At 46.4% G+C, this 26479-nt stretch overlaps 2 long non-coding RNA genes across 4 annotated transcripts in view; one reads left to right on the top strand and one right to left on the bottom strand.

Annotated features, from left to right (window-relative positions):
- LOC142361807 (uncharacterized) overlaps positions 1-11322 on the top strand; it is a 28033-nt gene extending 16711 nt beyond the window's left edge. For all 3 annotated transcript variants that reach the window (XR_012764423.1, XR_012764421.1, XR_012764420.1), the window contains one exon: positions 7615-11322. This is a non-coding gene — a long non-coding RNA (uncharacterized LOC142361807). The remainder of the gene's footprint in view (positions 1-7614) is intronic.
- Positions 516-25762, bottom strand: LOC142361808 (uncharacterized). Its single transcript, XR_012764424.1, has 3 exons — positions 25555-25762; positions 11524-11725; positions 516-1336 (listed from the first exon to the last, which is right to left on the bottom strand). It is a non-coding gene; the product is annotated as an uncharacterized LOC142361808 (long non-coding RNA).
- Between the last annotated feature and the right edge of the window lie 717 nt (positions 25763-26479).

Below are 26479 nucleotides of genomic sequence, written 5' to 3'. Positions count from 1 at the left end.
AGGGCAGTGTAGAGGGGAAGGAGAACCTCCCTCGTCCTGCTGGCCACACTCTTCTTGATGCAACCCAGGATCCCATTGGCTTTCTTAGCAGCCAGAGCACACTACTGGCTCATGGTTAACCTGTCGTCCACCAGGACGCCCATGGTCCCTCTCCGCAGAGCTGCTCTCCAGCAGGTCCGCCCCAAGCCTGTACTGGTGCATGAGGTTGTTCCTCCCCAGGTGCAGGACCCTGCATTTGGCTTTGTTGAACCTCATCAGGTTCCTCTCTGCCCAGCTTTCCAGCCTATCCAGGTCACGCTGAATGGCAGCACAGCCTTCTGGTGTATCTACCACACCTCCCAGTTTGGTGTCATCAGCAAACTTACTGAGGGTACATTCTAACTCTTCATCCAGGTCGTTGATGAAGAAGTTAAACAAGACTGGGCCCAGTACTGACCCCTGGGGGACACCACTTGTTACCAGCCTCCAACTAGACTCAGCGCTGCTGATGACAACCCTCTGAGTTCTTCCATTCAGCCAGTTCTCTATCCACCTCACGAACCACTCATCCAGCCCACACTTCCTGAGCTTCCCTAGGAGGATATCATGGGAGACTGTGTCGAAAGCCTTGCTGAAGTCAAGGTAGACAACATCCATGGCTCTCCCTTTGTCTGCCCAGCCAGTCATGTCATTGTGGAAAGCTATCAGATTGGTCAGGCATGATTTCCCCTTGGAGAATCCATGCTGACTACTCCTGATAACCTTCTTTTCCTCCACTTGCTTGATGATGGCCTCCAGGATAAGCTGCTCCATCACCTGTCCCGGGATGGAGGTGAGGCTGACCGGCCTGTAGTTCCCTGGTTCCTCCTTCTTGCCCTTTTTGAAGATTGGAGTGACATTGGCCTTTCTCCAGTCCTCGGGCACCTCTCCTGTCCTCCAGGACCTCTCAAAGATGATGGAGAGTGGCTCAGCAATGACATCCACCAGCTCCCTCAGCACTCATGGGTGCATTCCATCGGGGCCCATGGATTTGTGGACATCCAGATTGCTTAAGCGATTCCTCACACAGTCCTCCTCGACCAAGGGAAAGTCATCCTCTTTGTAGGCTTCTTCTTTTACCTCCGGGGCCTGGGATTCCTGAGGGCCAGTCTTAGCACGGAAGAGTGAAGCAAAGAAGGTATTCAGTAGCTCTGCCTTCTCCGCATCCTCCGTCATCAGGACACCCGCCTCATTCAGCAGTGGCCCCACATTTTTGTTTCTGCAAGCTTCTTCTCTTGCAGAAGTGGCTAAAAAGAAGGGGGATATCCAGGCAGTGAAGGCCTGTATTCACATGCAGAGTCTGCATACATGGCAATACCTGTCAAAAGACAATTATATCAATAGCTAAAGGGCATGGCTGCAGCTATGAGAACAGTTTCAACCTCCTGATAAAACAGGATCTGTTTTAATAGAAATATGTTCAACTGACCAATTTTAAACATCTACTTCATATATGAAAATGTGGATATTGTAGAATAAATTGAACTGCAGCTGGAGAGGGGCTGTTAATATTGACTGTTCTGTATCTGTCACAGCACATACATTATTGAAGTAGAAAACTACTGGAAGCAAAGGCTTTAGAAATAGGAGAATATATTGATTTAATCATTGCATTTGTTCAGCAGTTCTTTTACAACAGTTTTTACAGTATGGAGCATGGACCGTCTACTTGCCACACACTTTGCTCACTAAGCAGGTCACGCCTTTACTGCATTTTCCTTTATAACCCCTCTGTGTTCTGGGTGCTTCCCTCTCCAGACCATCAAAGCTCTTACCAGGTTTTCATCCTTTCTTGACTCAGCTACCACTATCTCTTTCCATCTTCCATGGCTGTCACTGTGATCCCCTTCAAGCCTATTCTACAATCAACTTCCAGCCCCCCCTTTGCCCCCCTTGTCCTCATGAGCTGGCCACCAGCTTGCCATTTTTCCCCACGGAGGCTTCTCCACACTAGCACCCAGACTTATGATTCATCCCATCACTGTCCACACTTCGCCACAATATTCCCACTCCAATATAAACAGCACAAAAAAGCTTTCTAGAAAGATACATGAATCTGCTAGCTTTACCCTTCTGCAAACTGTTGCTTGAGCTTCAGGAGTACTGAGATGCCTGCTGCCCAGTGGGGAGGCTGAGGGGTGCGACGGGGGGCAGCTGAGCTCTGAGGGACTGACGGAGCTGCCCGCAGGCATGGGGGAGGAGGGGGCAGATTGGCATTGTTTTGAGATAAACAGAAAATTTTCTGGAAAATAGCATTTCAGGGGAATCAAAATTGTTGTGAAATTAGGGTCAGACTCAATAAACTTTCAGCGAAGAAAAAAATGTCTGGGAACTGACAAATGGCAAGAGATTTTGAAAACCTTTACACAATTCACTCACAGAGGGTAAAAAAATGGAAAAACATTAAAATAGCCCCAAACTCAAAGGAACGTTTTGTCTTGGATTGAATGACAAGATCTGACTGATCTGAGCTGGTTTTACCCAATTTTTTTTTTCAGTTGCATAACTCAGGGTTGTGTTCTTTTCCCAGCTCCGCCCAGCAAGCCTCGGGTGACATGCACCAACTGTACTGAATGTACAGACTGGCAGTTTCTTTTGCAGCATGACCCCTAAACTTTAATCATATGTCTCTGTCCTTTCCCTGCGTTTTGCCTTTTCCTTAGAAGACCAACTCCTTCAGATGAAAGTTATAGTCTCCTTACCAAATGACTGTGCATTAACTCAAAAACTGGACCAAAATCACTAAAATAAAATAAAAAATATTTACAAGAAGTGATATTAGCAGTCTCTCAACGGCTTTGCTTTTCTCAGAGGCATGATCCTACGCTGCTCGTATGGGGACATGGTCTCCCTCCTGCTCCAGGAACTGGCAACCTCAGAGGTGGCAGCTGTCCATGTTTCTCATGAATTCCCGACTCAGGTTTCAGGCTTCTCCAAAAGGCTTCTCTAAGTCATTCTGGGAACATCCATGACCCATCATCAAGCAAGTAAAGGAAATTCTCATATCTGGGAACAGAACTGCCTTGCCTGTGTGTGCCTTGCTTTGGACCTTTTCAGCTGTCATTGTGGAGCCCTTCTTCCCAGGGGTTATTTATAAAAGATACTTTGATTCAGGCGGCGTGTGGGTTGTCAGGTAGTGCACACAGTGCCCTCCCCACAGCAGCTCCCTCCTTCTCCCTGCTCTCCCCTCCCACCCTGTGCACAGCTCCTCGGCTGTCTCCTTCATCTCTGCCTCCCGGCTCTCTCCCTCCCATCTGCTGGCTCATCTTCCAGCACAGAAGGAATTTGCTGGATCCGCAGCTGTTTTGGGAGGGAGAAAACTGTGTAGCAGCAGCTGTGGCAGTAGTTGTAGCAGCGAATTACATGAGGGTACAGATTATCTGAGCACTTGTTTCAGAGAGGTGCAGTTTATCTAAGATGTAGACTCTGCATAGGCAGTATGGAAATGACAGCAGCCCAGTGTGACACTGCGGGGTCGGTTTATTCAGGCCCTTCCCTGCCAGGACCAGCATGGGCTGTGTGGGGGAGTGGGTGCAGCGGGGCTGGGGGCTGCGGATAGACAGCAGCCCTGCCTGCGCCTCTGCCTGCCTGGCTGGCCCCATGAATGGCCACGGCACTGGGAGCAGCCAGCATAAGCTCCTCAGGGCAGGAAACCTTTCCTTTACTTACCCATGAAACATCGTTCAGAGCAGTGGTGGTTTATGAATAATAGATGTTCAGAAATGCTCAGGAAAAAAATCCTCTGCAGAATATACCCAGCAAAATGTTACCGAGGCATCCCTGAGACTGCCGGAGCCACAGGCACGGTGAGCGAGACTGTAATGTCCTCCCATTCATCTGACGAACAGTCACCGCTCTCTGCTTTACATAGCTGTTTACTTTTTCAGGCATCTTATGCCATAGCATTAAGACACAACAGAGTGTGCTTTACTGGGACATTAATAATACATCGGGTGCGTTGTGAGCCATGACTGCAAAGGCTGAATGACTCCAATAGCCCAAGAAATGTATTAATGCTCCAGCAAACCACATCCAAGAGTGGTAATTCAAGTTTTATTCTGTCATTTTATTAATGACACAAGTTACATGATATTATATATGATGCTGCCTAATAGCATGCATAGGCAATTAGGGGACAGCGAGCCCGTGGGCAATGCTGGGCGGATTGGCCTCTGTCCCCTGCCTGCGGGGAGGGCAACTTTAGTCAGGGAATTTTAAGTATCTGCATATGCTTTGGGGGAATATCACAGCAATAGTAGAGATAGCCTGTGAAAAACTGTCTAACATGTATAACAATGAGGGTGGTAGTGTTATGAAGGGTACATATACATATTAGAAATGGGAAGATGGAAGATTTGCATCTAAAGCCGTAGCTAATCACATCCTTCAGTAGGAAAAACTGGGCTCCTTGATAGCAAAAGAAATGATGAAAGATAGGAAGAAAAAGAGAGAAAATTATATTCCAAACAGTGTGAAAAAAAATGAAAGTCAGAAGCCAGTTTGTAGGAAGCATCTCACCTCATTAAGCATCTTAATTCCCTTTTATTGTCTATACTGCACTGAAGCCTACAAGATGTATGTGTGATTTATAAACAGTGCTGTGCATCAGCTGAACAGTTTTATACAAGGCTCTGAAAGGCTGAGGCACATGTGGTGCTCAGGTTTGGGTGGATTTTCTGCAGCATTCGAATCTTGCCTGATCTCATTCACGGCGTCACTTGGCTCTGCTATGCCTGCATGCTTTTATTTTGATAAATGTTTGAACACCTCTGTGCCAAATGAAGCCAGGTAAATACAAGCCCACTTTACTCTGACATAATTTTAAAGTTAATTCATACCTGGATAGACCTGCATTTCATTAAAGTCCACTAAATAAGAGTCATTGATGTTTATTCAGAGCCAAGAAAATTTCATGAATAATTATAGTCATTTAATAATTTTAATTGTTCAACTTAGATTTTAGATTTTCTTATACTCTTATCTGTGTTAGCTGTACAATCGTGAAGAAAATCTAAAACAACAATGAAAAATGCTGGTGTTCAGATTCTGAGACAAATCTAATAACAACTCTGACAGGATTGATTACAACAGAATCAGCAAAACCTCTAGACTTTTTTAATGCGGTTTGAGACATAAAGAAGATAATGAAAGATGTTACTTGACAGTAGTAGGATATATGTGTAGAGCTAAAAGCAAACTGCTCTGAATTTTTGTTTTTGTTGTTGAAATATTTTTCTACTGTGAAATATAATTTTTGTCAAAATTGACATATTCATGAAATTACACTAATTTTGATGACATTCTCTGCAAAAAAAAAGAATATTTTTCAAGTGATCATTTGGAAAATTCCATTTGTGAAAATGAGATATAATCACAAACTAAAAGTACTTTTGAAATTAAATTCTTCATGTGTATTTATCGTTTTAACCTAATTTTATGTTATGTCACCAGCAGTATTATTTTCTATGGTGGTTTTACAGAACCTAGTCCTCTCTGCCTTCTCTCTCTGCACCTTTCTGCATCTGTGGGTAATTCCATCTGCAAACATGCAATCAGCTACCGTCTCTGTGTGGCGAACTCGCAGATCTACCTGTGCGCTCACAACCTGTCTCCTCTAGCCAGCTTCAGCTCTGGGCTTCTTTCCCTGTCATTTCATGTAGACGACTGTCTGTCAACTCAAACTCAATGCGGATGAGACAGAACTTTTAATCTTCCCCAATTCATGTCTTCCCTGCTAGTCCCCTCTTTGATCACTGCGGACAACCTTACTGCCCTGCCTGTCACTCAGGCCTATAATTTGTGTGTCATCTTTGACTCAGACCGTTTCTCAGGTCCTCACATCCAGGCTACGGCATAGTCCGACTGACTGCTCCTGCTTCAAGTCTCTCAGACGTCGCCTCTCCTGTCCATCCCCATGGCTAAGGCCCTTCTCTAGCCTCTTCTGTGTCTCAACTAGTGCAACACATTTTTTTATCAGGCCTTGACAAATGCAACACTAGCCTTTTGGTGCCCACTTAAAATGACACTGGAAATACTCTTTTCTTAGACTATCAATCTTCCATTTTCTGTCCATCTCTCCTCCATCCCCTCTTTCTCTATTGCACCAAAAATTACCTGTTTGTCCTCATTTTCATGTCCTGTCACAGTCCACTTCCACTTTCAGTTATCAACAGCTACTTAGTACCGCCAGCTGGGGTGACCGTGATGCCAGCTCCTGTCGCCCATGTGCTGGGTGCCCAAACTTGCACCTCCAGCTCATCCCTGCTGCCTCACACTTTTGAGAGGACCATCCTGCAAGGAACTGCAAGCTGCCTCGCATCCTGCACCCCATCCCACAGTGAAATTTTCTGTGCCCTCTTTTCCTAAATGCTGCTAGGCTCTTCATTTGCTGGCTGCCCTGTTGCCTAATATCATCTGATGTTCCCCTGTACACCATCATCGCTTTTTCTGTGCCCCACTTTGGTCTCTTGCCTTGTTCTCCTGTTGTAAGGCTTTAGGAGCAGGTATCATCTTTCTATTTTGCCTGACACTTTAAGCATCAGCCCACAATCAGGTCTTATGGGGTAGAAGTCCACTATACTCATATGTGTGCGTGCACACATGTGTCCACATTATGATAATATAAACTGTTATTCTCTATTAATAGTATGACAGTCTGTCATGGTATATATCAGCTCATGCCTTTTTGTGGCTTACTAAATGTTACTATTTTATTGTCCTTGACTTTTATATTTTGTTGTTATTTGAATAATTAACTTTGCCAGCTATTTAGATGGATTTGAAGCCTCCTATTTTCTAGATCAAACCATCTCCCACTTCTGTTATAATGAAACACTTGAATTCTTGGACAGCCTGAACAGGAAACTTAGCTAAGAGTCGAAGTGTTTCATCACAAACAAGCAAGAGATGCTTTGATCTAGAGAATATTATTTTAAATATTTTTCATCTTAAAGATAAAATCTAGCACAATAAATTGCATTGTAAGTATAAAGTGAAATCACAGAAAAGTTCAGCTATTGTATTGCATTGCATAATGTCTGGAATATGTCAGGGAGACTCATTCATCACAGAAGGTGTGTCAGAATGCTCCCTGGCCCCCCAGCTGCTGGACTTTTCAGTACTCAGTAAGCAAACTGTCCTGCTCTAACAAAACTTGAGTTTAAAGCTGAGAGGACATCTCTGGGAGCTCACTATGAGGGAAAGGTCCAGTCAGGTCCACACCACAGCTCAAGGGGGTGGTGGTGGTCCTGCTGCGCAAAGGGGGACTACAGAAGGTCTCTGTGGATCCACCTAGTGCAATCCACAGCTGCTGCTAGCATGACACTGGAGCAGATCACAGCCTGTGAGGGATGTCCGAGAAATCTCGGGTTTGCACTGTTAAATAAAAAAAAGTCAGTTCAAAGTTACTTTTTAAAACTTCTTCCTATTCTGGCATATTTTGAAATGTGACTTAATGCTCTCGTTTACAGTGGGTGTGAAATAGCTGCATTTCCCATGAATAGCTGTTCAGGTTCTAGGTTTTGACTGACTCTTGCAAGTATTTCATTTAGATTTCCACTTAAAATACACTGTTCTGTTATTTCACTTTGCTGACAGAATGCACTTTAGTGTGGATATTTTGCAGTGTCACCAGAAAGCAGGAGGGAAATGTGCTAAAAATTGCCAACCAAAAAAAGGAAAAATTAACTGTGGAAGATTTATTCACCATACAAGCACGTAAGAGCTATCTTCACCCAGTGATTTCCCCTAAGCCATGGCAAAGGTGACCATTTCTCAAGGAGTCCTCCCTGTTCCTGCTGACAAATCCGGAGCTATCGCCTTCTTCAGGGTGTGTGAGCTGCATGGAGGTGCTGAACTCCCAGAGATCCTTTTGGGAACCAACAGGTGATGGATTAATACATTTCATAACAATCTCCATAGAGACCAAAACTGTGGTGACATCCTGCAAACTGATGGTGATGGAAAACCTCATTGGCAATGTGGATTAGTGAGTGCTGCTCTCAGATTCAGAGGCTACCCTGGATGATGTAGTTTATCTTGGTGTAAATCAGATGTGACTCAGCAGCAGACATTGCACAGCCAAACGTGCAGAAAACTCGCATCAGTGCTGAATCAAAGCCTGAAATGTGGATCATTATTTAAAAAGAGTTATGAGAACACCAGGAGTTTCAAAAAGAAGATCAACACTGCTGAAGAAGTGAAAGCCAAGAATTATAGATATAATGATAGGGAGCTCTTAGGATTTATTAACTGTTTTGTTTGGACTTATTAAAAAGGAATGACACCCATTAAAGTACATCACAGGAACCAGCTATCTAGCAGCCCCAGGGCTGTGACTGAAGGGGAGCTCTGCGATAAGGTGAGGGCTTTCTATTGCTTTCCAGTGACAAGGCACTCACTAAAACAAAGAGAAGGTCTTGCTTTATAAATTGTTCATTCAGTTCAAGAGTTTTTCTCAAACAAATGTTGTTCTACAAATACCTTTAAGAGCACATGTCCCTATTGTCATGAAATACATCTACTTTGGCTTAGTGCGACTGCCAGTGGGCAGGAGCTGGTGCTGCTGCGACAGCACAGCTTGCTGCCTCACCTGCACCAGTGCCGTTTAGTGTTGTGAACCTGGCAGTACTCAAGACTTTGGCAACGTGGAGAACGTGGATAACCAATACTACTTTGGCAATTCACAGTGGTATTTCAGGAGGTTGCCAAACTGCAGGCTGGGCTCTATTTCTGTATTTACCTAAGCACCCGTGCACTTCAGGTGCTGTAGGAATCAGCCATGCTCCTCTTCATCCTCCTACCAGCCTCTGCATGCACATCTTGCAAGCTTTGCAAAAGCAAGAACCACAGCCAACACGGCTGGCACTGCGCCTGCCGGTGGGAGCATTCCTTCCCTCACCTTTCTCTTCCTTCCTGCTGTCTGTCATCTCTCCCAGTGTTTAGTCACGCTTTGGTGTCAGCAGCTTTCTTGCAGTGCAGATGTGAGCTGGGTACTCAGAGATTTGATTCGAAGCTGTATGGGCGCGCTCACTAGGTCCTTTCGAAGCAGTGTTTCTAATCCCCTTTCCACAAGGGCGTTTTTCCCCCTGCCACTGCCTCCAACCCGCCATGCCTCCCGGGGACCTTCCCGTGTCTGGGCTCTTCTGCTGTGTTTCTTAATAAGCAAGTACAAGTCACAAGCGAAGATAAATCTCTTCAGCTTAGTTTGTTACATCTGTACCAGCCTTTTCAGTCACGTCAAAACAGCTCTGGGATTATTTATCTGCATTCAGGAAACTCTACTTTGCCAGTGTACATTTCTGGCCATGTAAAACCAAGGCTGTTTCTTTTAAGTCATCACTGGGAGTGGGGAATTTGAAACAGAAAAGTTCCAATCCTGCTTCATGGAAGCTCAGAGAGTATTGCTCAAGGGGTTATAAAATACTTCTGCAGATGGAGTTCCAACATCTACCTGAGCTATTTGAACATCCCCCTTCTACTAATTCTTTCTATAATTCAGATCATTTTTCTTTTCAGTTTAAAAACAGCAGTATGTTGAACCTAACCAGGATAACTGAGGTGCAACTGAGGGTAGCCGCGTTTCTTTTTAGGAAAATAATTGCTGCCTCCCCCTAAGAGATGGCAATAGGAGAGTGTCAGATTAGAAATCCTGTCTCACACTGTTTCCTACCGCTGCCCCATAAGGGTGCTTGGTCCTTTGGGCATATGATGTTTTTTTTCATTTGGGTGAGCTTCATTGCAGCTTATTATTATTGAAAGTTAGAGAACAGATTGAAGACTGATTACAAGGATATGGTGTACCATGGGAAAAGCCTAGTTATAGCCTAGTTATAGAAAAACTTTGCCTGAGACTCAACTACTTTCTGTTCTGCAACAATGACAGCAGACATCCCTGTTGCTTTTATTGATCTTAGAGATTCAGTACTGGGGCATTTAGAGTCTAGCTTTGCTTTGACTGGGGCATTTAGAGTTTAGCTTTGCTTTGGAGACTTGCTTATTTTACTTGAATTTTCTCGAAATTCAACTAAGTGATCTGACAGATTTTTGAATGCTGGCCTAGAAAAAGAAATAAAAAGCTTTCTCATACAAGGTAAGCCAGCTGTCTCCAGAAGAAGAGTTATCACTCCACACTGTCATCAGACCTCCTGGTGCCCAGAAATTCTGATTAGGCAGAAGGCCTGTGCTGGGGCAGGCAGAACCGTTTCCCTGGCACGAGCAGTCACAAGTGCCACCCGCAGCCGCAGCGGTTTGGCATGATGGGGCCGAGCCCTGCCTGGCCCAGAGCCTACCGGCAGACGGCAGCGGGTCCAGGCTCCCGCTCTGCAGTAGAGCCAGCCTGATGTCTTCCCGCTGGGGCTTCGGTCAGCTCAGCCCCAGCAGCTCCTGGAGCTCGGCTGGGAATCCAACCCCAACCTCCTACGCCGTGTACCGCGCTTTCCCGATCTCTACTACAGTGGCATTTCCTGCATTTTTAACAAAAATCTTCTAAAATTGTGATACTCCCAAGGATACAGAAGAGTGCTGTATTTGCTATTTTACTTAATATTAAAAGGTTAAAAAGCCCATGAAAACATATAGCTATGTGGAAATTAATGATGCTATCTCTTGTGAACCAGTGCTGTGTATGTACCTATCCACTCATAAAGTTTTAAAATATACATAGCAGAGTGCAGATAGTGATAACACATTTGATTTTATCTGCTACAAATATATATATATGTCAGACAAATAACTGATCTCTCTCTCTTCCTACTCTCCGTATTGATAAAATCCATAGAGGATTTAATCCATCTCAGTGTGCTTCTCTGTGCTATTCATCTCAACCGTGCACTCAGAAAATTCAAATATTTAAATTGGTTCAAAGTCAGAATATTAGTTGTTGTTCTTAGAAATTCAACAGCAGTTACCTTTTCCCAGTTGATGGATACTGTCACGAATGGCTACTGCAGAAGTGTACATAGTTAATTACTTTGCAACAATTAGGATCTTAGTCAAGTGTATGAAGACTTTTACTAGTATGTGTAAAGAGAAGCACTGAAGCACTCTCGGCTCCTGATTGCTGAAGGAGTGTGCTAAAGATGCGAGTTGATAAACCTTAAAGCAGCTCATGACAAGGAATATTGTGTATCACCTGGGCACAAGGTCTGGGAGAGTTCTGGTTACCCCCCTGCACAGGACACGGGATTTGGTGTAGATAAACGTTGTTTATTCTTGAAATATCAGTCCCGGTGAAAGAAAGGACTGCCAAGGAGAAATACAGCTTCTCTCTGAAGCTGCAGGTTTTCAGTTAAAAATACAGAAAGAGAAACCACATAAAACTTACAAAGGGACTTCAGCAGGTGAGGAAACAAGCCCTGTGCTCCATTACGCTGTGACTAGCCACCTCCTCATAGTGCAAAGCCAGAACATATGCTTCATTTCAAGCCTGTTTTTAAATTTATCCCTAACCATGAAATCATTACCAGGAACCTGCATGATAAGGAAAAGGAGAATTATTATATTAACCTGGAGTCTTCAGTGCACTCAGAGGCATCATGAAGCAGCTCTCTTGCAGTCAAAGCCTGCGCACTCTCTCTTTTCTCTCATCCATTGAGTCGCTTCTTCCCTTTAATCTCCATTAAAATCCTTTCTATCCTCTTCAGTTTATGACTCTGTTGCTGTAAGGTGGTTTGTGGCACTCGGTATGGCTAATCCTTGGGATCACATCCTGTTGAGAACAGAATAATTGAAAACAGCTTGAAGCGGTTGTAGTTAGGCACACAAATCAATGACAGATAATCGTTTAAGCACAAACCAAAACAGACATTTACATGGAAAACAATCATGGCCTTGGAGTTACACCCTGTTCTTGCCATGCAAAATCTTTCATGGATTTGGCAAAGTACCCTCGGAAGGTAAACCCCATTGCCATTGTGGCGATCCCCTCGAGACAGCGCTGGCAAACCACTCCCAGAAACCTGAGCTCAGCTGTAAATAGCCCTGAAGGCTGTCCAGCTTCGGGTGAAATAAAACTTCACTGCCTCCCCAGCTGCATGAGAGAGTTGTGGTCCGAGGTGAACAATTTGGAGCTGGGCAAGGCCACACAGTAAAGGAGAACATGGGTCTGTGTCTCCCCTTTCGTGGCGCTGCTCTCATCCCAAGTCCCCAGCAAGGGAGGTGGATTGTGTTCAGGCGCACTCCACTGTGTATGGAAGCGCAACAACAATAAAGAAGAACTCCTGAAGTGGGCTGTTTCCTGACCCAACAGTGCAGATGGGACCACGTGTTTGCCTGTCATTTTCTGATGATAGTCATGTTTATACCAGCTGGTTAAAATGCTTTAATAAATGATTACCTGATGTGAACACTTTGTCATGGCTACAGTGCTGGGGTTTGCTCATTTTTGCCACAATCCAAATAACTGTTCAAATTAAAAAGCAGAACAATACCGATAAAATGACAATCCTACATCTTTCTGAGCATCTTTGGAAAGGCACCTGGAAACCCAAATCCCTGCTCACCTCAAGTGGTTAAGTTGAAGAAAATGTGTTGGGTATGTCATATGCTGTCTGTTGTTTGTCCTGGGGAGCCTGGAAGAGGCGAGCCTCCATCCCTGTCCAAGGACCCATTTCATCGCCAGGTGAGTGAGCAAGCACTGTTACATGTGCGGCTCCCATAGCTCTGAATTCCTCTGGGTGAATTTCTCTGCAACCATCCAGTTTAGAGATGTAGAAAAATCCAGAGCAAAATCCCCTCTGCTTCTGTGTGAGGCTGAGGGTTATAGCTTCCCCAGCACCTCCCGGCCCCCTCGCTGCTCTCACGGCTGCAGTGGTCTGCCAGGAGCCGACCGCCCTGCTGCTGGTGTGATGCACATGCACGCACAGAAACCAGCCAAAAATGGCTGGTGATGTAATAATTTTTTATTATTTACATCTACTTAAAAGTAGGCGAGTGAGACTTTTTCCCGATTCTTTAGCCTTTTGCTTTAAAAACATCATCATCTTCACCACAGAAGTTTCAAAAGTTTAGTTGCCAGTTTTCCTTCCACTTTCCGTGACTCTGGTGAAAAGGTATTATTTATCAAACTAAGTGTATATTATAATCTTTGCAAAATGGTAAAGATCAAAGACTACCTTGCATCAAGCAGAATTACAGTGCCATAACATTTTATCTTGTTACAACTGATATCAATCATGGCATGACAGCAAGCTACAGAGAAGGTTTTTTCAGTTGGTATCACAGACACGCTGCAACATCTGAAATACAGCAGCCAGCTCGCATGTGCTCTGGGTGTGAAATGGAAAAAACAGCAGCAGAAGTAAGTGCCTTCAGTATCCATGTCATTAAGTACGGCCATTTGGCAGCGAAACATGTGCCCAAGACTTTAACTCTGCCTGCGGCTGTTGCATCGTCATAAGGGAAGAGATAAAAGCCTCTACGAGAAGAGAGGGCTTGATTTCAAGTGACAGTGGTGACATTTCCAGCAACGACCCCTGAGTGCGGCAGAATCCGCCATCTGATACTCCTGCCCCAGAGGCACATGCATCGTCCTCCTTTCGTCGGGAAGAGGCGGGAATCCAGATCAGCAGCCGGAGAGCAGACCCAGCTGCACCGCAAACTGCGGCTGGCTCCGCACGCGGCACTGCTGCCAGCACGAGTGCTCTGCAGCTCTCCGGCACCAGCCACGAGCTAGTTGCTGTCTCACTGCAACTCAACAGTTGTGTAATTGTTTAATTTAGGCTTAAGAATCTTTTCACTATGGCCACAGACAGGCTTAGGAAAGGAATGAGATTTCTCCCGCTCCTCCCCAGGACCCTGCCAGGCCTGCCAAGTTTTACAGCACCTGAAGTACTGCACACTCTGTGTCCCCTGGACTTATCTCTGGGAACGCCTGGCAGAGAACAGAAAGGAAAGGGGGATTACAAGAGATCTGTTCTCATACATAACCCTTCCAGCAGGGATACGTCTGTCCTCTGCTTGTCCAAAGCCAGCCCTATGTATTTCTCCTTGCAACGTGTACAAGTCCTACAGCAGCATCTTTCACAGATGAAAGTGTGAAGTGCCCCCTGAGCTCCCAGCTTGCAGAGGCCCCCGAGACCCTGCGGCAGGGGCTGGTGCTGTCCCCATGGCACCCGTAGGGCACGCTGAGGCCTCCGGCTGCACCCCCAGGCGCAGCCCGCGGTCAGGCAGCGTGCAGGAGTCAGAGAAGCAGCCTGCCAAGCCAGCCCACCACCGCACGCACGCGGCAGCCCCGGGGCTCCAGGCCAAGGGATGCTGCCGTGGGCTCCAGCAGTATCGTTTCTGGTGGTGACTGGAGCACTTTAGTTTCCATGTTTGAGTTATACTAACATTATAACTTCATAGAAGGCAACTTCATTTCACATGGTCCTGCAATTGTTTCTCAGAGACTTCAATCTGGAGAGGGAACCCTTTCAACATAGCAAAGTGGGGAAGAAGAAACAAAGCAAACGCAGTCAGGAAAGTACAAGGGTTCGACGATTTTAAACATCTTGGGTTTTCAGGATTCTCCTGCTATTTGAACAGAAAACTGCATTGTTGTAAACAAAGTGCCCATCTTCGATTTTTCAGTCTCCTTTCCCTCTGTTGTTGAGAGCCACACAGTGTACTTCCCCGCCAGTTACTGAAATGCTTCTAAAAACTTGAAGAATTATTTGAAAAAGGGCATTCCTATTCCTTATGCATAAAACATGCATGCATATTCATATAAAACATTTAGAAAAATTTTTACCAGTTATAATTAGCATGTTTTGTGCCTCTATTTTCTTTGCTATTAAATAACAAATTTGTGGTAACCATAGCAACTGGAACATCACATGGTACTAGTGCTATTTTGGAGATAACATAAGTACCTTTCTTAAAGAAGCATTCACACCTCTAAGCTATGAATTTTAATAATTTTCTTGATAAAATATCTGTTGGGTAGATTGCATTCATCCCTCACTATAATATTGACTTAATGTGGAATGCACTACTTTGTTTTGCAGTGCCTGTGACCACTTAAAAGCACTAATGAGTCCTCTTGTTTTGCAAAAGGGAAGAGACTTAAGAAAGGCAAAAGAGAAGCTATGTGACATATCAGTAGAACTTGCATTGAGGGGAGAAGTATAATAAAATGAAGGATTTCTGTTATTGTTTCTGGTGAAGGAGGTAACATTGGTCATGTAGCTCTTCATGCTTGAATAGAGGAAAGCAGAAGGAAAGAGATGCTTTCATCTTGGACTGGTACAGCTCTTACTGGAATAAGCAAGAGGTGTTGTGTTAGCTCTGCTGGAAGCTGGGACAGGTCCTTGGGGAACTCACATGGGAACTCCTGATCAGAAGAGATCAGCTGAGCCATCAAAGCTAATTCCCTGCCATTGCAGTCAAATGTGTTTGTCTCCAGAATATCTGCTGTATACAACACTGCATGCCACGGGCCTTCCAACATATCTCAGAGCATTATAGCTAATAAGATAAAGAGCAAGGGACCAAATGCCACAACAGTAATGAGCCATTAAAAGAGATTAGGCGGCAACCAGGTCAGTATTCATGTGCTAGGCTCCTGCTACAGCAGGGATTCTTTTAAATAAAATTTGCTGGAGCACCACATTACAGATAAGAACAAAATGCCACAAGAATCCCTGCCAATGTTGTGATGAATTGAGGAAAAATGGAAAAATGTGGAAGAAATTTCCTTTGCTCTCTGAAACTGGTAATTCTGTTAATCATGGGAATGTAAGTAGGATGAACCAAACAGGCACCCATGAGAAATGAATGCTATTAAAAATATCCTGCCCACACTGACGTGCTAATGAAAAATGCTGGTTGACATGATTAATTCTTTTATCATGAAAGCATCTGTAGACATGAAACCCACCCTGAGCTATCAGGATGATGTCATCCATCTCCCAGACCAGAGGCAATGAGGACCTGGGCGGCTGCTATACAGGTGAGTTGGGTTAACACACATACTAAGGAGGCCATTAGGCTGGGAAATGACTCAGACCAAGTTTGTCTGTCAAGGTGGAGTTAGGAGCAGAGGAATTTTACCAGAAGGTGAAGAAAGGTACTGGGGTTGATGAGAAGAGTTGTGAATCTGAGCTGTAAGAAGACACAGCAAGTATGTACAAAAGATGAGGGCTCATGGGGGCTGCAGAGCTGGATGGGGCCATGCCACCAGAATGGTGCGATGCTCAGGAAGCACCTCAGACACAAGTCTGGAGCCTCTGCTGCAGGTGAGGACTCGCCAAGCTGCAGGCTGGCTCGTGGCAAGCTGCGAGGAGTAAAAGTTAATGAGAACTTTAATTTTATGAACTCACCTAGGCCAAACCTTGCAAATCTGAGCCAGACTGTGGGAATGGGCCTGTGTAAAGATTTGTAAACTGATGCTTTGCCTCTGTCTCCATTCTAATCTGCCTTCCTCCCATTTTCCCCCATTCAGGTGTATCATTGGGAATCTTTTTGTAAAAGTTTACCTTTACTTGCTAGTAATTTTTTAGCACAACACTTGTAGGAGAAAGCTTATTTCTGCTTTTCTTCTATTTTAGAAAAGTAGCTTTTTGTTATTATGAATAATTATCAATTGTCAAAATGCTCCTTTTCAGACATTTGGAAATGAAGGAATTTGTTTCAAAAATTGTTACAGTAAACAGATAGATTAAAAAACAAATTAAAGCAAACATTCTGATATTTCAAAAATGGAAAGTTTTGATTAGCCTCAACTAACTCTTAATTTTTTTTTGTTGTTGATGTTCAATCTGCCCCAAAATAAATAATCCAAGATGGACAAATCCTTTTTTATCCCTCTCTTGCTGAGTTTTTGGGGACTTGCAGTGCTTGTTTCAGGAAGGCCCTAGCAGGATGTCCTGTGGGTGCTGCCTGAGAAAAGAGGCTTTCCAGGTCCCCACCATGCTCACTCCATGCATTGCATAACTGATCCTTTTGGACCTCCCTGCTTCGTTCTCCCTTGCTGCAGCTCCTGCCATTCTGTACATTTCTCTACCTGCTGCCTGCCCCCTCCGCTGGTGGCTGGTGCATCTCTTCCCTTTGCCTGTACTGTGGGGAGGGACTGGTCCTCAGCTTGGCTGAGGGCAGCTCCACTCCAGCACTTCCCTGGCCTTCCAGTCTTGTTTTCCTTCAAATACCCAATTCTTAAGAAAAGTCTTGGGAAAGGGTCTAACAAGGCAGCAGCGCAGCATTTCAGCTGAACATATATGCTTCCAGGAGCCCTAAGGGGTGAAGCAAAAGTAAACCCATTAGAGACAATAAAGGAAAGTTGTATAATACGCTTTTTTGTTTTCTTGATCCATGCTGTGATATGGGAACTCTTCCTGTTCTACTCTCTGTTTGCAGAGCAAGAGAAGAAAAGAAAAAGATTTGGAAGATGCTGGCAAACGATAAAATACAAAGAAGTTCTTTTTCTTATAAAGTAAGTGAATGGATTTCTGCCTTGCCTTTTGTTAAAGCTCTTAATTCAGCCTGTAAATAGGGACTTTCCTTTTGGACTGACTGTTTAGATGTAAGACTTAGAGCCGATCTGAAGTAATGGGATCAGAAAACAGAGGATATATATCTAAGAGAATGATAAATATGCTCGTACTAGTGAACTTTCTCTTGCAGCGCTCCTCGTATAGTATATGTAAATGTTCACAAGCACAAAGTGTGCTTCATTTTACTGCAGACGTAAGCTAAGATACCTGCTTGAGAAGCCTGCCTGTTTGATCCCCGGGGGGCAGCCTGCCTGCATTTGGGCAAAACACTGATCCTCTGCAATCAAGCAGAACGTGCGAGGTAATTTTGCTGCGTGGCCTGGCTTGGGTTTACTAAATGCTGGAAGAACTCGGCATTTAAGGATGCTGGAAGTGGAGACTCACACTCGCAGACCTCAGAAACAGCAGTAGTTCACCTGACCAAGCAGAAAACCCAGCAAAACAGGCACTCAGGATGGAGTGAACTCTTAATTAAAAAACAGATGATCTTCAAAGAAAAACTGTATTTCACACTCATGGAAAAGCTTTCCACCCTCCCTGTTACGCTGCCCAAACTTTTACAATGAAGCTGTAGCCCTCCTGGCAGTTTCCTCAGGGCAGTGCCAGGGCTTTCTGTGAGTAAGGCCACGGCAATGTATTGTTCAATTTGGGCTTGGAAACCTTCCAACTTGTATTCAGCTGCCATGGCAAAAATCCTGAAAATTCCCAGACTTGTTTTGTTTCCAAAGACACCTCCAACCCAGGCAATGTATTCTAAAATCCTTAATCATTTGCTACTTATTGAAAATCCTCACTGACTGAATAGAAATTTTTCCCAGGTCAGAAATTAAGAGAGAGATGGGATTTCTATTGTGGTTCTGAAAGATTAACATAAACGTATAGTGAGAATATAAATATAAAATATAACGTATATATTTTCTTTTTATTTCAAAATGCCTAAATGAGTCACTTTCCTTCCATATTGTATTTAGGAATATTTGGATGCCGTTTGATGCTCTTTGTATTTCCAGGGCAGCTTTTCATCATATTAACTTTTTTAATAGGTGCTACTATGATTATATTTTGAAGACATTTGAAACAATATAAAGAGGTAAACCTCCAACCAGCACCATCAAGGTCATTTGGGAAAATTGCTCAGACCACACAGCTCTGAAAACAAACTTGTTTTCTTCCAATTCTTGCATTAATCTCATATAAACCTAGTGGAACTTTGCAGATCAGTAATTAGACTCAAAGAAGAAAAAAAAAAAGCTGCTCAGGTCTGCTTTACACATCAGCAGAAGTAAAGATTAACATTAGTGAAAGCTGTTAGACTGAGCAGATTTTCTTCTCCGTTGAAAATACTGTGTGACTAAAGCGGGAAAACCTTTAGAGGAGGCGGTGAGGGATGTGCCCCATGTTCCCAGAGTCTGAGGCTGTCAGCACAGAGCTAGCTGCTTGTACAAGTCACAGCTCTTCCACTGAACAGTATGAACAACAGGCTGACATCCGTGCGCTTACTCTCTTTTTCTTTAAAATAGTCTTTATCACCATCGTACACTCTTCTAAACTGTATGGATAAGTTTTTCTGTACTGCTGCTGGGTTTTGGTTTCTTCTCAAAGTAAACCCGGTGTCTGTCAAAACCACAGGCTACATTATGAGCATTTAAAATGGCTGTCAGTATTTGTATTAATACATTTATCCCTGATCAGCTGAAAGCTGATGTGAAAAGTTTGCTTTGAATTAATCCCTAAAATATCTTTTTAAATACCAGTATAGGAGATGTTTTAATTCTACTACACAGATAGCAGCCACTTTATTATTTTTTTATTCTGTGCTTTAAGCAGTACAACCTTTTGACTATATCCTACTTCAAATGTGAAGCTATAATATTTAAAATATTCGGAATAAATACTTTATTTGACTTCATTATCAGTATGACAGTTACTAAAAGGTGTGTCCTTCTTTGCCTGTTTCAACGTTATACTGAAAGGCCTTAATTTCAGTTTAATTTAATCTCAACTAAGATAACAAATAAACAGGAATATCAGGTGATGGCATGGCACCACCCCAGTTGCTAATGTAAAATGATAAGCAAGCGGTGAAAAGTCAGGTCTGGAACTGGGGCCTGCAAATGCAACTTGCTTTTCATATTGATTGTGTTTTCCAGAGGGCTTCAGGTCAGGTGCTGAGACCTCAGGGCTCACTCTGTCTGCAACTGTCTCGCTGTTTTCTTAGCTTACCTTGAGCAAGTTCTGCAATCTTTCTGTACTGGTTCTCGAAGGATAAAATAGGTCTAATGTTTATCAGTGTTGCAAAGGCATCACTGTCTCCAAAAAGGTCTTTGGTCTTCCCTACGAGAAAGACAACATGTACAATAAAAGACGCGCACTGTGCGTGTGTGTATAGAAAAATATTAGCTCAAGGGTTAATGTTTCTCTGCATGATATTTATTTTACCTTTTATTAAATTCACTGTGAATTAATGTTTTTGTTTAGGTTAAAATGATTTTACAGCCAAAAAAAGGAGAAGATATAGGCACCTGTTTAGAGAAAGAAGCCACATATAGAGCTATGTATGTTTTATGAAAAGCATTTGTTGATACAGAACAGATCAATGTGTAACTGCATAATAAGATGGAGAGAAGATGAGATTAAATGTTCAAATACATATACTAATTAGAAAGGACATGTACATCCACGTATAGAGAACCTGACAGTGAGAAACTGACAGAGATTCAGCACTACAGTGAATTATAAATGTCAAATTTCAGGAATGCATGTAAAAAAAGCTTGTAACTGTTAGGAGCTAGACTCCGTATTCATATGAAAGCTGTTGCCTTTATCATCTTCTTAAATCCCTCTAAGGTGCTCTGTCATTCACTGTCAAATTTTTTACCTGAGATACTAAGACATCTGTCACACAAGTGTCCAAAACTGCTTCTCTACCATTGCCAGGACACACCAGTGTATTTTAGAGTTTTTTTCTAAGAAAACAGAATATTAAGCAGGAAATCTGCTTAAGTATTAGCGGTCAGTTACAGAATGATTTTTCCCCTCAAATGTGATAAAATCTAACACATAATGCCCGAAATGTAGGGGAAAAGGGAGCCAGCACGTGTGTTCAGATTTGGCTGCGGGCTCAATAGGTTGTCAGAGAGCCATAGGATGCACAATAAAAACAGTTGCTAACTAAATTTCGATGTGCAAGAGCATATGTTTAATTTGCAAGATGTTTTGTTTAATTAAAAGGTAAATACCACTTATAATTCTTCTCACAGACTCTTTGAGAGCAGCAACAACACCTACAGAGCTCTCAAGCTGCCTGAAGAACTTCTTTGATGCATCTGATCCATGAGGTAGGTACATTTAAATGAGAATATTTCACCACTTTATTAAGCAATATTTTTGATTTTACACAGTATTGATTATCACTTCTAAAAATTTTTAAACATCAGTTGCAAGATGTTAGCTGCATGAAGCATGTAAAATATTCTGTCACTGAAGTGTGGTGAAAATCCCTCCCCAAATATAATTGACTCAGAGACAACATTCACCCTGGTGCAGAAGACTTGCATCAAGCCAAGATATCGCATAAATATGAAGGCATAAAACCTGTTTGCACAAGCCATGTTCAGACCTCTCTGCATACAGGGCAGACAGAACTGCTGCCGAAGCAATCATGTCTTTTTGAGGCTTGCTTTTCTTAGCTATATCCTCTCCTTTCACACAACACCCCAAGCTTGCAGAGCTTGCTGTTCCTCTTCGCTTCCTTTAAGGTCCTGAGACTCAACACCCCACTCTAGCTTATGGACCCATGCTCTGCTTTGGGCTGCTGTGGTTCCTTCAGCAGAACCCATCATCTGACCAGACTCCTCCTAGCTCCCCACTGGCTGAGGTGAGTCTGTGGCTGTGCCCATGGCAGGAGCTCTCCGGAGGCATCACGTGTTTGGTAAACAGAGCAGCTGAAGCCAAGAGGAACAACAGTGTCAAATCAAAAGGCAGCACCAGTGCAGTGATGAGTGTCACAGGTGGTCTTGTCACCTTACCATGTCTACACAGTCGTGCTGTGAAACCTGAGCATCTTCTGCCAGCTGCTCAGTGGCGCTTCTTGCCTATGAGCACTGACAGAAAAGTGTAGGGGTATTGCCGGGCTCTAAGAGATGGCCGCCTCTCCTACCAGCGGTCCTTAGGGGCTGCATCTCCAGGTCAGCTTTTCCAGCAGGGAGCCCAGGAGCTCTCGTTTTGTTAGGTTGTTTTTACACGAGAAGAATGGCCAGGAAGAAGCAGAGGCTGCCGACACCCAGCTCTCTAATATGCTGAAGTTGGATCCTGCTCTGCTCAGAGGGTCTGATGGTATCAGCCTCCAGGGAATCCATGTCTGACGTTCCCAGTCTGTTGTTCATATTGGTTCAGTCTCAGCTGAGCTATTTCTAACAACAAAGACCATATCTGAGAGAGTTACAATTTGCTGTAATCATATTTTTCCAGTTTTTCTCTGTGATAATTACTCCCATAAATATCATTGCTCCACCTCAGCTCACCAGAGTGCTCTCTCAGTCTCAACCTTCCACGCTTAGATTGCCAGGGAAGGACAATGATGGTATTAATTATTACTAGAACTGCTCCAGCTATGGGGCGGTTGGGGCTTCCAGTTCCTGTGCTGTATTAGCTGATCAAAAATTGCTGTCTGAAATGAAAACTGGTGGGAAAAAATGTGTTAAATTGTGCACGTGTTTAAATAATAGATAATAATAATAAAGCTTTGACTTGGTCTTCAACCAGGCAAAGGCTTGAAAACCAGAAGTCAGGATGCAGCCTCGATGTTAAATGTCTCTGACTTTACTGCTGGCCCCTGGGTTTAGTTTAGTAACAGAGAATGTTTTTAACATAATCAGTGGGCTGTAGACCTCAGGAATTCCAATTCCTACTGTGTTTACTGCCTAACAGCTTTTAGGAGAGATCCTTAAAGTAGATTTTATGAGAGTAGGGGCAATTTTTAACTGTCAGTCTGCAAGTCCCAGACACATTTGGACTTCAGAGTGCCAGGCACCAGGAGTACACAGAAAGGAGGCACTTGGTCAGAGAGCATACAGTGCCAGCAGGTACATGGGAAGGACAAAGAGGTGAGAATGGGAGTATTACTGTCCCCATTTTAAAACTAGTGAATTGTGGCAAAAGACTGAAGGACTTGCCAGTTTACCTCTGTTGCCTATGGCAGACCTGGCATTCAAAACAAAATCTTCAGATTTCTAATGTACCCTCTTAACTACAAGGCCATTCTTCCCCTCCAGAAGGTGATGTATAGGTATATAAACGTGCATTGATGCAATGCCAAGTTATAAACCACAAGCCTTTCAGAACTCATGTCCCTGATAGATTGCGAAAGATCTTGAAGTCAGAGAATTGTGGTTTGTCTGACCTCATGCTAATCATTCTCCCTATTTGTATCCTGGTCAAACTGAAAATGGATACCATAATGAACCCTTTTGAAAAATGTAATTTCTGGGTGTTGGTCACGACCCAGTTTTCGTAAGTTGCTAGGATATGGGGATAATCAGGGAAATGAAGCTTCTATCTTATGAGACAAGACCGAAAGGCTTGATTTAAACAAAAGAAATTACGAGAAAGAATATTAGTACACTGTGAGGGGAGTAAATATCAGAACTAATGAAGTTCAAGGACAAAACTGGCATCTGAACAAATGGATATAAACAGGCCCCTAATAAATGTAGGCTGGAAATCGTAACAAGCCGAGTTATGAAAGTCTGGAACAACTTTCCACAGGGAATATTAGGGCCAGAGAAAGTAAGTGCTTGTTAAATGGATCTCGATCGGTTTACGAACTGGATATCACGCCGGAGACAACCAGAGAGCTAGATTCTTGGGCCACCCTAGCCCAATATTCACAGGTAACAGCCAGAACATCACCAAGCTAGAATATCTTGGTCATACTCTGGAAAAAGAAGTAGCCAGCCACCATGTATCTCACATTGCGTCATCCCAAGTAACTGGTGATAGCACGAGAGGCAATGGCCTCAAGTTGTGCCAGGGGAGGTTTAGATTGGATATTAGGAAAAAATGTCTTTACTGAAAGAGTTGTGAAGCTGCCCAGGGAATTGGTGAAGTCACCATCCCTGGGGGCGTTCAGAAAACGTGTAGATGTGGCACTTTGGGACATGATTTAGCAGGCATGGTGGTGTTGGGTTGACGGTTGGACTTGATGATCTTAGAGGTCTTTTCCAACTGTAATGATTCTATGTATATTTTGGGTTTTGGGCTCCTGCATTCAGAGATTCTTCTCAATTCGCTGACTATCCCACCAACCTAGCGCTCGAGATGTTCTTTGACATTCCCAGGGAATCCTTCCTCGCTCCTAAGCGCCAGCGTGGGAGCAGAGCTGAAGCAGCTCGTGGTGGCCGTGAAGGCAGAACTCTTCGCGCTCGCCGTCGAGGCGGGGAGGGCGGGGTGGCCGCGAGCAGGGCAGTCAGCGGGGCGGTGCTGCTCGGGCGGCTGAAGGCCCCGCGTGCGGCGGTCGGACACCGCGCCCCAGCAGCGCAGCCCTGTCGGGAGCCGGCGGCGGTGTCTACCGGCGCGGGCGTACCTGAGGGCGGGGACCCCGCCCCGCGGCCGCAACGCGGGCACGGGGACGCTGGCGCAGCCCCGCAGGCCCCCCGCCCCGCCGTGGGGAAGGGGCGGGAGCCCCGCCGGCCTCCCCCGGCTGCCTGTGCGCAGAGCCTCGCCTGCTGGGCGCGGTCCGGCAGGGAGGCGCTGTCCCGCAGCGCCCCACGCGCTGCTTTGCCCCCCGGGATGGGCCGCGGGGAGGTTGGAGGGAGGGGCGGTGCAGAGCCGGGAGCGCCCCGGCCGGGCCCGGGCCCCGACTGCCCGCGCGGGCTGCAGCGCCACGCGCGGCCAGCAGGGGGCTCCGCCGCTCCGCGCCTCTGCGCGCCGTGCAGGCGGGCTGGGGCCGCGGGGCGGGTGCCCGGCCCGGCCCGGCGGGGCCCGGCCGCGGGAGCGCCGGCAGGCGCCCCGGCAGCCCCCTCCGGCTCTCAGACGGGAGCTGGCAGGCGCCTCCCTGCAGCTCCGCGGGCGCGGGACGTGCCGCGCCAGACGCAGAGCCCTCCCTCGCCGCTCCCGCCCGGCGCGGCTGGCGGACGGGGAAGCGCGGCCGGCGGAGCGGCCGCCCCCGGCCGGGCGAGGCGGCGGCTGCCGGGAGACAAAAGGCCGCCTTGTGTCCGCCTCTGCGGCAGCGCGGGGTGCGCGGCCGCTCCCCCTCCTCGGGCAGCCTGCGGCGGGGCCGGGGTCGGCCGCCGCGGCCTCCCGCCCCGCCTCGCTGCGGCGCGGAGCTCCGAGGAGCGAGCGTCTCGCTGCTGACGGCGGTGGGCGGCCGTGCGCGCCCGGGGCAGCGGGGCGCGGCGGCTCCGATGCCGGCCGCCGGAGCCGCTGCCGAACCCCGCGTGGACAGTGGTAGCCCCGGGCGGAAAGCGGAGAGGGGGAATAAACCGAGTCCCTACAAACGGATGTTCCGATGCGGTGGGGAAAGCAAGCGAGCGGCCGCCTTTCACTGGGCGCTGGCGCTCCTGACTCACAAGTAACAGTGCTTAGATCGCTTTAACGTTGGTGTTTTGGGGCTGGGTTTTTTTTTTTGCTCAGCTACAGCATTCTGAGCGTTGCCGTGTAAGCGGTGCCGCGGCGTGCGGAGGCACGGCAGAGCGCGGCTGCGGGAGCGGCACCGGGCGGTGCCCACGACTCTCCCCGTCCCCGCGGGAGCGGAAGGCGTCCCTTCGGGGCGGGGAGGGAGGGGCTGCCGTCGGGCCGTCCGGCCGGCCCGCCTGGCCTCTCGGGAGGTCTCCCTTGCCCCGGGAGCGAGAGAGGCAAACTCTCAAGCGGTGGACGCGGAAGAGTTGCCCAGCTGGGGGGAGTCGGGCGGGATCCTGAGCGCCGGCACTCGCCTGGCCCTGTTTGGTGCTGGGCTCCTGTCTTGTTCCTCGGCAAAGCTGGGGAAAGGGCAGGCTTTGCCTAGGGACCTTCCCGTACTTGTGTGGAGAGAAAGAGAGAAAGAAAACACGTCTTCAGAGCGGCACCTCACCTTATTCTGCCTTCTGCTCCGCTGGCCGGGGCTGGGTGAGGGGCTGAGTACAGCTGGAGCAGTGCGTGCCCCGTCCGGCCTCGGCTCTCCCCGCTGCTAACCCCTCCGAAAGCAGCACGTCTGAGCCCTCGTGGTGAAGAATCAAAACCACCAAAGTTGGATTTTTTCTTTTCTAAAATGGGGCCCGGGGGGCGCCGGGAGCGGCCGCTCTCGCCCGCTGCAGGCCGGGCGGCGGAGCGCCCGCCGCGGCCGGGACTTGACCTGCAGAGGGCAATAGTTGGACGCGGATGCTGACAAAGGCGGCGGGGCTCGCCGGCTCGGCACCGCGCCGGGACCCGAGAACGCTCGGTAGGTAGGCAGCAGTGCTTAATTAATGTATATTGAAACAAAAGATCGGGTAAATTGTTTGATTTGTCTTTAGGCTACGTCTTCAAGGCTAATCTAATTCATAACTGTTAGATTTATTCCAAAGAGATTGGCGCAAACTTCCAGGAGAGGCATGCGGTTAAGTCCAGAATTACTCTAAACGCTAATTGTTTACCGGAACATTTACATTCAGCTGCTTGGATTCGTATTATTAGCGTGATTATTCCCTGCTAATCAGCTAGGCGAGGCGGAAACGAACGGGAGCTTTCCTGATTGTTGTGGCGACGGACAGGGCGACCGCGCGGACTTCGTGGGAGGAGGAGGTGGCCGCCCGGCGCCCTGCGCGGCGGTGACGGCCGCGTCGCGCCTGGCCATTGTCTGCGCGCCCGGGCGGCCGCGTTCAGCACCGGGCGGGCGGACAGAGCCAGGGCGGCCGCGTTCAGCACCAGGCGGGCGGACAGCGCCCGGCGCCGCTGCCCCGCGGCCGCGCAGCGCGGCCCGGCGCCTTCGCCAGGGGCCGGGGGGGGGAGGGGGAGGTTCGCCTCCCGTTTCTTCGAGC

Source organism: Opisthocomus hoazin, chromosome 6 (genome assembly GCF_030867145.1).
Source record: "Opisthocomus hoazin isolate bOpiHoa1 chromosome 6, bOpiHoa1.hap1, whole genome shotgun sequence".
Classification (NCBI taxonomy): domain Eukaryota; kingdom Metazoa; phylum Chordata; class Aves; order Opisthocomiformes; family Opisthocomidae; genus Opisthocomus; species Opisthocomus hoazin.
This window is presented reverse-complemented; position numbering and strand designations above follow the sequence as displayed.